Below are 12345 nucleotides of genomic sequence, written 5' to 3' on the forward strand. Positions count from 1 at the left end.
TACTCCTTACATTTTCAGGCAAGTATCTGTACTTTCTACTCCTTACATTTTAAAAATACCTTCGTTACTGCTATTTCATTTCGGCTTGTTTTCATTCCGGCTTGTCATCATTCAAAAAAAAAAAAAAACCTATCCAGATAAATCGCGCCCAGTGTTGCCAACTTCTTTCAATGGAAAGTAGCTAAACCCTGCCTGAAAAGTCGCTAAATGTCGCTAGATGACGTAATATGCTAATTAGCATATTCATGACGTAAGTGCGTCATATTATCTTGCCCTTTCTGTGCTCATGTACTGTATTTTAAGGCAGCCAAAATTCTCAATAAAAGTTTTATTATTATATTTGAATGTTTCTGTTGTCCAACAACTGAATTAATATTATAATGACTGAAACACGCCTATTAAGAATACATAACCAGCTCTCAAATATGTTAATCTCTGCACTAAAATCCTATTTACGACATTGTCTAATGAAATCACATACACATAAGATTAAGATAATGATTGTACTGTGATTTCGGCTATACTTGTATGTAAAATAGAGTTAGAAGCAACAAAATATATTTTTTTAACTGAAAGTGCTGCTCCTCTCTGCTCGTTGAACATAGCAGATGCAGAGAGAGTGAGGCGTGTGCGCACGCTGGGAGAAATAGAGAGAGAGAGAGAGAGCTCGTGCGGCAGTACCGGAGAGTCTCAGAGACTAAATAAGGTCTGTCAAAAAAAGTCGCTAGATTTGTCGCTTGTCGCTAGTCGCTCTGGGGGTGTGAAAAGTCGCTAAATCTAGCGACAAAGTCGCTAAGTTGGCAACACTGATCGCGCCATCCGGATGGAGTGAATTTGATTGTGGTTGGATGATAAGTATAAACATATACCATTCTGACACCCTATTGGTCTGTACGCGATCCATCGCACCTGCACGTGACATAAATCACATCACAGTCCAGCCAGGACATAGACAGTTTTGGGTTCGTTTATCAAAAAATATATTTCTTAAAAGTAGGGTTGGGTATGGAACCGGTATCAGATCGCCCTTAACACATATGAACGAACACATACTTTAATTAAACTTATTTAAATATACTTAATTTAATCATACGTACTTTATACATACACTACTGTGCAAAAGTCTTAGACACGTTAGTATTTTCACTTAAAAGAATGGTGTTCGGACAGTTATTTATATATTTTGCTGTAGTGTGTCAGTATAAAATATCAGTTTACATTTCCAAACATTCATTTTGCCGTTGTCAGACTGCTTGTGCATTCAAAATCGCACTAGATTATTATTAAAATTAATGGCAAACTGATATTTCCTACTGACACACTACAGATATAAATAACTGGCTTAAAACCCTTTTTGGGGAGAAAATACTATTTTTTCCATAAGACTTTTGCACAGTACTGTATTTTAGAAACGACATTGTTGCTACTTTATAAAGAATTCATTAATGACCATACAGTAATTCACAGAACTGATTTAAGACAGTGACAGACAGCACTCATGTTAACTAAATATCAGAGTGAGTGACAGAGATACAGCAGAAACATTATGTGTGGTTTTGTATTAAATAATGACCCAGACTGTGAAATACATTTATTAGCCTTAGATTAAGGGAAGCACAACTTGCACAACAAGCTATGGATTTATTTTAAATATTTGTAATGTTCTTTAAAGTTATCCATAGTTTTTTTGTGGTTCTTTTTTTTAAAGTATCGGTTCAGGCACCGTTTAGGAGCCGGTACCGTTTTAAAAGTATTGAAAAGGCACTGGACCCTACTTAAAAGTTATTATTTCTCACTGGCTCATTTACCAAATGAGTGCTTTTTCTTCATCCTCCACCAATTAAGCTACTGTACGTAGTTCGGTAGCGAGACGTTTTAATAAATTAGCGTTTTCGATTGACGATGCGATTGACAATGTTGTGATAAGTAGGCTATACCAACTTTGTAACTCGTTACCCCCCGAACACTGGACATAGCAGACGTATGTACCAAATACAAGAAGCTATCAATCAAGAAAGTATCAGGATTATGATTTCTTTTTCAGTTTTAGTTTTTGATTAATCACTTGGATTAATCATTCATTTTGACAGCACTATAATGTTTACTGTAAATAGACAACCATACAAGTGTAATTGTTACTAAGCCTGCACCAATGTTCTTGTCCATTGCCCTCGCAGATTCCTGTAGCTAAGCTTGGATGTACATTCCATTAAAAGTTATTGATGACAAGCCTCTGAAGTTTGACTTTTTGCACCATAACAATACTTATTGGCAACTAGTCATCATATCTCTAGTCCTTTAATGTATTTGCATTGTACTAAAGTGCGTTCATTTTAAATGGGCATATATGCGGCTGATGAAGACCTGAAGGTCGAAACGTTGCTTGATTAAATTCCTCTGGAGCAGTAGTTTTCAGTGTTCAGACTTCACTTCTTTATTTGTCTATATCATTTAGTTGTCTTGCACCTGCGTCCTAATTGGATGTTTGGGATGTGCACACCATTTTTGTATTTTCATATATGCGGCTGAAACAGGAATCCTAGTGCATCCCAAATTTTTCAACATTAACATTTTAATATAACATTATAGTCATTATTTAACCTATGGCCTTTAGAAAAATGTTTTTTGAGGCGGTGGGGTAGTGCACAATAGGCCCCTGTGGTGCGGCCTAAGCTTTTGTTCTTAATGGCATTTGTTCCCTTACATTACTTTTACTTTTATACTTTAAGTAGTTTTTTAAACCAGTACTTTTACACTTTTACTTGAGTAAAAAGCTTGAGTTGATACTTCAACTTCTACAAAAGTCTTTTTAAACCCTAGTATCTATACTTCTACTTGAGTAATGAATGCCAGTACTTTTGACACCACTGCCCACCAGACCTAATCTTAAGAATCCAGAAAAGTCTACTTTGATTGATTTGATTTTAACAAATGTGACTCATAAGATCTCTTCTCTGGGTGTCTTCTGTAATGATTTAAGTGATCACTGTGTAGTTGCTGCCTGTCGAAATACTAAAATTCAAAAATGTAAACCACGCGTTGTTTGTAAGAGGAATGTTAAACATTTTAAAAGGGGGGTGAAATGCTATTTCATGCATACTGAGTTTTTTCACACTGTTAAAGAGTTGGATTCCCATGCTAAACATGGACAAAGTTTCAAAAATTAAGTTGTACGTTTGAAGGAGTATTTTTGTTCCCCAAAAAAACTCCTTCCGGTTTGTAACAAGCTTCGGAAAGTTTTTTTCGAGTATGGCTCTGTGTGAAGTTAGATGGAGCGGAATTTCCTTATATGGGTCCTGAGGCCACTTCTGTATAGCAGAGTAAAACTCAGCCTCGCTATACGGGAGCGCGTGCTCTTCCGGGAGAAGTGCCCTCAAGACCCATATAACGAAATTCCGCTCCATCTAACGTCACACAGAGCCATACTCGAAAAAAACTTTCGGAAACTTGTGACAAACCGGAAGGAGTATTTTTGGAACAGAAATACTCCTTCAAACGTACAACTAAATTTTTGAAACTTTGTCCATGTTTAGCATGGGAATCCAACTCTTTAACAGTGTAAAAAACTCAGTATGCATGAAATAGCATTTCACCCCCCCTTTAAAGATATTGCCAAAACTTTTCAGATGACACAGATGATACATAAGCCCACAAGAATAACAAAGTCTTCCCAAATGCTTTTAGACTTAATTTTCACAAATAAACCAGACAGAATTAGAAATATTTATAACCTCATCACTGGGTTATCAGATCATAATTTTACTCTGGTCTCCAGAAAATTATCAAAAACATTTTTTAAAAATCAGAACTCAATGAAGGGGAAATCCATGCCTTTTATTGCTTCAAAGGACATGGCCCTCATTGAAAATGAAATAAAGCAAATAAACTGGCATGACATCATTGGTAGTTTGCCCAGCGAGCCAGCCTGTGCTGATTTAATGTCGACCATTAAAGGCATTATATTAAAGTACACCAGGAAAAGGGGCAAGAAAACAAATAAAAAATATAATTTACCCTGGTTTTACATAAATCTCTGGGAGTTAATGAAGAAATGGGATGCTTCTCTGAAAAAGTTTTTAAAATCAAAATTAAATACTGATCATCTAATTTTTAAAAGTTTACGAAATAAAGTTACACAACAACTTAGAAAGGCTAGAGCAAATGTTTTCCTCAATGTTATTAGTGAACCAAAAGGAAACTCTAAAAAGTTATGGAAGAGCATTGACAAATTACTTGGAAGGGAAAAATAAGCAAATAAACATTTAAAACGCATGGTGGATGATGATAAGATTATTGCGGAACGTTTTAATGATTATTTTATAAATTCGGTACGAGAAATGAGTCTAAGTTCACCAAAAATTCAAGCTTTAACCTGTAATGATTCTGCTTTTAAAGGGGGGGGGGGGGTGCTCATTTTCACTCAATCTCCTGTTAATCTTGAGTACCTATAGAGTAGTACTGCATCCTTCATATCTCCAAAAAGTCTTTAGTTTTATTATATTTAGAAGAGAAAAATAGTCTGTGCCGATTTTTTTCGGAAAAACACGAGCCGCTGGAGGCGTGACGTGTGGGCGGAGCTAAAGAATCACGAGCGCCAGTAGGCTTTTGCGTTGAGAGCGTTTGGAAATTGTGACATCACCCTGAGGTAAAAAAAAAACATCATCCAAAACAAACCATGGCTAACAGTCAGATTTAGCCGTTTATTTATGATCCAGAATCAGATCCCGAGGCTGAAACTGAACGAGAGCAGCAGCAGCAACGACTACAACAGCGTCTCTATGTGGTATGTATTGAAACTGTATATAATTGCTTATGTAACCCCTCTCTCCCGGGTCTTTTCTGACGCTCCGAGCGGGGCTCGAACCCGGGTCTCCTCTAACAAGGAGGCTAAATGGCTACAGCCACTAGCGTCTGTTGCTAGTGTGTCTCTTGAGATCGGGAGGTTTACCTGCACTGCACTACCTCGCTGGCGTCCGTTACACTTAGCGGTTTAGGAAAATGACTTAGTTCCACTTTATGTTGTTTTTTTTTTTCTTTAAAGGTGTACAAGAGGTTTACTTGATGTGCTTACGCGCCGATAGTTAAGTTAACAACACAGAGATATTTGGAGCAGTTTTACTCACCGCATGCGGTTCCAACACACGATCGTGACCCTTTTTCGTGGGGACTGCATTATCCTTAAGAAATAAACGATATGCAAATCCGGCGTCAAACTGGGCCTTGTTTGTAAAACAAGCATCTTCGAAATGCAGGGAACAAACAAAAACACTTGCAAAACTCTGTCAATGCTCTTTAAAAATAAACTCCGTCCACTGGTCCCTTGATGGTTTTTTTTTTTTTTGGTAATCTGTGCAGGGTTGTCTTGCCCTCGCAACCAAAAACACACTTCTTTTGTGACATTTCGCTCTCGCTCTGGAAAGTGAATGTCTCGTCTCTGCTCTGCTATACGGGAGCGTGCGCTCTTCCGGCAGAAGTGCCCTTAGGATCCATATAAGGAAATTCCGCTCCATCTAACGTCACATAGACCCATACTCGAAAAAAAACTTTCCGAAACTTGTGACAAACGTACAACTTTATTTTTGAAACTTTGTCCATGTTTAGCATGGGAATCCAACTCTTTAACAGTGTAAAAAACTCAGTATGCATGAAATAGCATTTCACCCCCCCCTTTAAGTTTTCCCTAATCAACACAGAGAAAGTTGAAAATGTAATCTCACTTCTATCTAATAGTAAGGCTAAAGATATATATGGTTGTGATACAGCTTTTCTCAAACAACACAAGACATCTATTATGACACCTCTAGTGATGATTATAAATAAGTCCTTTAACGAAAATATTTTCCCTCAGTGTATTTAAGCCTGCCATTGTCACCCCTGTTCATAAATCTGGGGATACTCAAGTGGTCTCTAATTATCGACCCATCAGTATTTTCCCAGCTGCATCAAAGGTAATCGAAAAAGGTTGTGGCAGAACAACTTATAGCACATCTAGACTCTAAGTCCTTTTTCCATCCTATGCAGTTTGGTTTCAGAATAAATAACATTCCACTGAAACTGCATGTTGCTACTTCCTTGAGGAGATTAAAACTATCTTAGATCAAGGAGGATTGGTGGGAGCTGTCTTCTTAGATTTACGCAAAGCCTTTGATACAGTTAACCATGAGGTACTGATACACAAATTGGCCAAATACGACATTTCCACTAACGTCCAAAATTGGATAAAATCATACTTGATAAATCGAAAACAATGTGTGCAAATAAATGGCACATTGTCTACGTCTCTTGTTTCTACTATGGGAGTACCACAGGGGTCAATTCTAGGGCCACTGTTGTTTTGCTTATATATTAATGACCTGCCTTCAGTCTGCAAGGGCATAAATATTGTTATGTACGCTGATGATACAGTATTATATACCCATGGGAGAAGTGCAACAGACGTAGCCAAAAAATTATCAAGTGTTATGAGCAAGGTTAGCCACTGGTTACATGACTCATGTCTTACATTAAATGTGGAAAAAAACTGTAACTGTTTTTTTACAAACCGGTTCATACTTAAAACTTATCCGGAAATTTTTAAACTTTTAAAACATGTAGATAAATTTTTATATTTGGGGGTAACTCTAGATTCCACACTTAGTTTTAAAGGTCATGTTAAGAAATTGTGTAACAAATTGAAATTTAATTTAGTAAATTTTAGATATATAAGCAACTCCCTCACCACTGAAGCATCCAGTACTTATTTAAATGCAATGATCATCCCCCACTTTTTTTTACTGCATTACATCCAGGTCTCAGGCATGTAAAACAGTCATAAAACCTTTAAAATCTTTGTATAAAAACTGTCTCAAGATCCATGATAAAAAACATGTTATTATCATCACTGTCAAATACTCAGCAAATATGATATACTTAGCTTTGATAATCTAATAAAACACTCAAATGTGACTTTGCTACATAAATCATATATAGTGCTACTGCTCCCCCTCTGAAAAAGTTTGTGACACTCTTTTCTGAAAAAACAAACAGTGCAAACAACTAAAAGTGTCACAAGGGGGGAGTGTAGCATCCCACAATGTAAAACACAATTTGGGAGCTCCTCCTTCTCATGTGTGGCCATGAGGCAGTGGCACCACGGAACATATCTTGTGCACAGATTTCTTCTTTCTCATGCCTGACAAAGAGTTGGTTGCTAAGTAAGCAAGTTTGCACTCATCTTTGAGATAGTATACCGGTGTGCGTGTGTGTGTGTGTGTGTGTGTGTTTGTGTGTGGGGGGGGGGGGTGTGTTTTTGCTACCTCTTGGGGACATGGATGTGTTTTTTTACCTTCCATGTGGGGACACGATGACCAACTGGGGACAAAATCTGTGTCCCCATAAGGATGCCCATTGGAACTGATAGGAAATAGCATGCTAATATAGCCTGTGCAAATTTCTTAGCTCCTTACTTGTGACCCCAGAAGGTGGTTTTACCAGTGTTGGAGTGTGAGGGTGTGTGTTCGGATTTGCCCCCTGAGCCGGGTCTTGGTACTGCAGTGTGCATATTTAATAAATCTCCGCCTCATATTTACATGTATGGCGGGAAACTAAGAAGACGTGTTTCCCCCTATGGCTCGGTCCTGGTACAGCATTGTGCATAATAAATAATTGCCAGATATTACATATCAATAAATGCTACATATCTGGACACAAGGAAGTTATCTCAAGTTAACTGCTCAGCTTTTGATGGATATCAATCATGTATTATAATAAATTAATAAAGTATGATGAATATAGACTATCGTACGCTTCGACTATAAAAATTAATATAATTTTCAGACACTTTGTATGTTATAGCCTAGTAGGATGTTTAGATCTTGTTCTACAAGGAGCCATAAAATATCAAATTGTTTTACCAAAACGTTGAAAAACAAACACCTGCTAAACATAGTCAATTACTAGTACTGAAATCAGAAACCCATGTTGTAATTCATGTTATGTTAGTATCATGTTAGTAGATCGCTTTGCTGATAGCTTAGGCTAGCTAACAAGATAGCACACGTGATTACAGTAGGTACAGCCTGTCCACGCAACGCAGTAACCCCACACATTTGTATAGCGCCCAATACAAAGTAATGATAAAGCTATGAAACAACGTATATTATGTAATTATTGTTATCCTACCTTAGACATGTTGTCGGCGAAGATAATGTCCAAACTATCGTTTGATGTCAACAGGGACGGACTGACAATCTGTGCGTTCTGGAAAAGTCCAGAACGGCCGTCCGTTTAAACTTACGGAAAAAAGGCACAGTATAAACATATAAACTACCGGTATTTATTTACTTCAGATCACCGTTCGCGGGGCCGGTATACGTCACCATGGTAACCGCGGCGCGACTCAAGAGGGTCTGGCTGCAGACATATGGGCGAGTGGAGCTCCACTCAAGAGCGGAAATACGTCACCTCCACTAGGGACGCCGCCGCCATGTTGGACCGGGCCACACTTTCCGTAGAATTACGTCGCCTCCACTAATGACGCGGCCGCCATGTTGGTCCGGGTAACACTTTACGTAAAATTACGTCGCCTCCATGGGGGCGAGTGGAGCTCCATTTAAGAGGGAAAATATGTCACTACCACCAAACTTTCGTTTTGTATTACTTGTTATATACACGTATAAAGGGTGATTTGCCAGTTATGTCACCTCTTTGTACGTAATGTTAATATGTTCTATACTTTTATCTTTGTTACTTTTACCTAGTAGAAAAAAAAAAAATATATATATATATATATACTAATCTTTTACGGTTTATGACAACACAGCATTTTTTTTACCCCCCCCCCCCAGCCTCCCCCCCCCCCCCCCAGCAATTTGCACTACAGACATCAATTTGTTCATGTTTGTTTTACCAGTGTATAACTGCCAATGTAACATTCCATACATTTTAGAAAGTTAACCTTATGTTTTTAATATTTAGCAGTGAAAAATAAATGAAATATTAAATAAATTATTAAAATAATACCTCAACCAGAATTATGTGTGTTGAATTTTGTATTTTAATCAAAATAACAACATATACAAAATAACCACAGTAAAATTATGAAGAATAACTTCCACAATTTAGAAGTTTTAATGGTTTTTGAGTAATAATAATAATTAACACATCTTACACTACATTGAAAAGACATGAACTGCAAGTGACCATAATTGTTACTGTAATAACACAATGTGTTCACATGCATGCGCACTTTACTCTTCAAGACCTCCATTGTCTGTGAAGCAATCCCAGCTACAGTAGCCAGGGTGGTCATCTGAGGAGTAAAACCCCAAAAGCACTCCTTGTTGGCCATTTTCCTGGTGACCAGCCCCACAGTCTTTGTGAAGCTGGCTGCACTGTAGGCGACTGCAACTAGAGATTATGTACGGCTTTCTGTACTTTAGATAGTGTCTTTTTAAATATCTTCACTGCACCTGTTCAGTATCAACAAAAAAAGGGTAATGTTAAGGAAATGGAAGAGAGTGAGATTACTTAGTCTAATTGTTATAGCCACAAAAACAATAGGGTTGACCACACTTACTGAAGTCACCATCAAGCCAGCTGAAGTGTGCCTCCTGTTAAATATGCTCCTGACTGACAGTGTTGTTAAATCTCTGGCATGAACAATTACGTCAGATGGGTCAAGTTTAATTACAATACTGACATTTAATTATCATTAATGTTAAAGCAATTTACTTGTTGCTGAAGGTGCCTGGTCCACCACAGTTGTGCTTTGTTGTTCTGATGCATCTGATTGCTGGGCTGGGGACACAAAGAAGACATGAGCACAGCAAAACTGGAACAATACTATGTCTGTGTGCTGACGTTAGGTAAATTCAACACAGAATAGTACTGCATCATTCACCTATGACAGTCCCATAGCAGACAAGGTGATGGTGCTCAGAAGTTTCAGTCTCTATTTGTGGAGGTGTTATGAGGATGGATAACACTTGATATACATTTGATCTGAAACAAAAAAAGTAAAACAATAGAATAACAGAACAACAAAATAGAAAAAATAAATATGTTAATGTCACATGTAAAAAGACCTTGACTTCTAAGGTGGCAACATACATTTAAAATGTAAAGAGTGCTGCATCTTCTATGCCAATCCTATCCCTGGAAGTGAATGAAAAATTAAATATGAAAACAACCACCTCATATGACCTTTTTAAAATTATACAACAAATGCTAAAGGAATACACATACAAAACGATCGTGTCCTTTCATTATTCACTACGTTATTTTACCACAAGCCACCAAAAACTAAGTTACATCTATGCTATCCATCATGTACTAAAGGTAAAAATTTAAAGAGCAAACAATTAACAAATAAGTTTATCAGAAATGTATTATCCAAACTGTACTTCCCCAGTCAACTGAAAAGAAAGTATGTTCTTCAAGAATTTATTGAAGAAGAGGCAAAGAAAATAAGGAAGTGTTATTTTACTTATCCAGTTCTTCCTAAAGCCAAAGAAGTAACATTTAAAATTCTAAAGGACATTTATCCATCTAATCACTTCCTACAAGAAAGATTTAATTGGGAGAACAATTCATGCGGGTTCTGTGAGAAAGATATTGAAACTGTTGATCATATGTTTTTGAAATGTGAATCTGTACAGACTTTTTGGCTGGAATTTCAAAACTGGCTTCATTTCAAACAGATATCAATACACCCTTTGACTGTGATCTCAGTTAAGGTTGGAGTATTGTTGAAGGAAAAGATCCTAGACTTTTTTATAAATAACTTAATTACTTTGTGCAAATACTAGATTCATAGATAAGTAGATAAGTAAGATAAGTACGTTTTTAAAGGTTAAACCTCACTTCAGCGGATGGAAGAATGAACTAAAGATATTTGCAAAGTCTCTGCATTACAGGATGGACAGGAACGCCCAGAAACTCTTGTATGCTTTGAACTTGTTTTTGTTGTTAGAATAAGACCCTAAGACATCTTTCTTTTTCTTTCCGTTATTTATTCTGTTTTATCTTATGGTGTGATTATTGTTATTTGTTATTTTTTCCATCTTTTTTCTTTCTATTTGGCTTTATCGACACTAATAATATGTGTTCAGTTGTTGAAATGTGGGGTAAAGGTTTGTAATTGAACTTGATAACTTAATAAAAAAACACATTGGACAGAAACATTGATCTATAAATTACTATATATGGTGTATATATGATCAGTGGCCAGACATCAACATTGCTCGCGATATAAATCTATAAATCCATAGTGTTTAGTATTCTTATGTTACTAATTTCACGTAAGCCCTGTGCGTTTTTCTTACACTGCGCGTTACAACAGCGTCAGTTCACCATTTTAGCGATGCAGAGATAAAATTACCTGAGTTTAAGTTCCCTATCATAGGTCACTTCGATGCTGCGGTGACGTCACCACGTATGGGAACACCTCCGGTGTGACGAATGTCTGAAGCCCTATACCATCCCGCCAATCCTATTGGCCAAATGGCGCATAGCACCACCCTACGCATGCGCACGCATGATATACCTGGGTGCAGCGCGCCATTTCGCTCAGATTTCATTCCTTCAGGAATAGCGAATCTTCTGTGCCCTATCATCTCGCGTTCTCCAGCGATTTTCTTCGAGCAGTGTTAACTCCTCTTTCGCGGACGCGATGAGTCAACGAAAGGTAAGAGCCGTATATGGGTTTATCACAGGGAGGCACTCATGAGAGATTCGTTTGCAGCCTCTCTCATGTTCTCTCTGTGATAGCCTACGGCTATGGTAAAATAAGAAAAGTATCCGCGCTCTGGAGTCTATTTCTTCAGTCGCCTCGCGTCTAACCCCCACCGTTCGCTTCTGCGGTCGCCGAGGCCCCGCACGAGGTGTTGGTTAGGGGCGATATGTGCGGCTTGACTATGAGTACAGTGATGCACTGGAGTTTTCCACTTGCTCGCTCTCCCCTACTCGAGCGCGTTGATCAGAGCAGTTTTGCTTTATACTATGTTGTCTAACCGCAGCTTCTACTCAGAGTAGGCTCTGACCTGCATAAGCGGTTCTCTCCCTCCGAGCGGACAGGAGAAACGCGCTTCCCCTTCCTCAGTGTGCTACATGGCGGACTGCTATTATATAGCGATGCCGTTTGACTACCTCTCTAGCCGAACGGATCGCGCCAAACTCCGCCGCGACCTAGTCTCGTCTAGACGTATCGAGTCGTGTCTATTTCGGCAAATTTTATTCTCTTATTACGGTTCTTTACGAGAAGCCTCTCGTTCTTTCCCCACACTCTAACATTGACCGTCTCGCAGCACAAGCACTTCGAGCGTCACTGAACTGAGCTGTTATTTGAGCGCCCCTCAGACACTGCAC

At 38.1% G+C, this 12345-nt stretch overlaps 1 long non-coding RNA gene across 3 annotated transcripts; it reads right to left on the reverse strand.

The window, feature by feature from the left end:
* Positions 1-9011: 9011 nt before the first annotated feature.
* Positions 9012-10747, reverse strand: LOC127966598 (uncharacterized). 3 transcript variants are annotated; one of them, XR_008155663.1, is made up of 4 exons: positions 10090-10747; positions 9881-9981; positions 9557-9777; positions 9012-9449 (listed from the first exon to the last, which is right to left on the reverse strand). It is a non-coding gene; the product is annotated as an uncharacterized LOC127966598 (long non-coding RNA). The 3 variants fall into 3 exon arrangements; XR_008155662.1 differs by having other exon boundaries at positions 9557-9629; positions 9712-9777; positions 9881-10747; XR_008155661.1 differs by having other exon boundaries at positions 9881-10747.
* Positions 10748-12345: the final 1598 nt, after the last annotated feature.

The sequence above is a fragment of the Carassius gibelio genome, chromosome B10 (genome assembly GCF_023724105.1).
Source record: "Carassius gibelio isolate Cgi1373 ecotype wild population from Czech Republic chromosome B10, carGib1.2-hapl.c, whole genome shotgun sequence".
NCBI lineage: Eukaryota > Metazoa > Chordata > Actinopteri > Cypriniformes > Cyprinidae > Carassius > Carassius gibelio.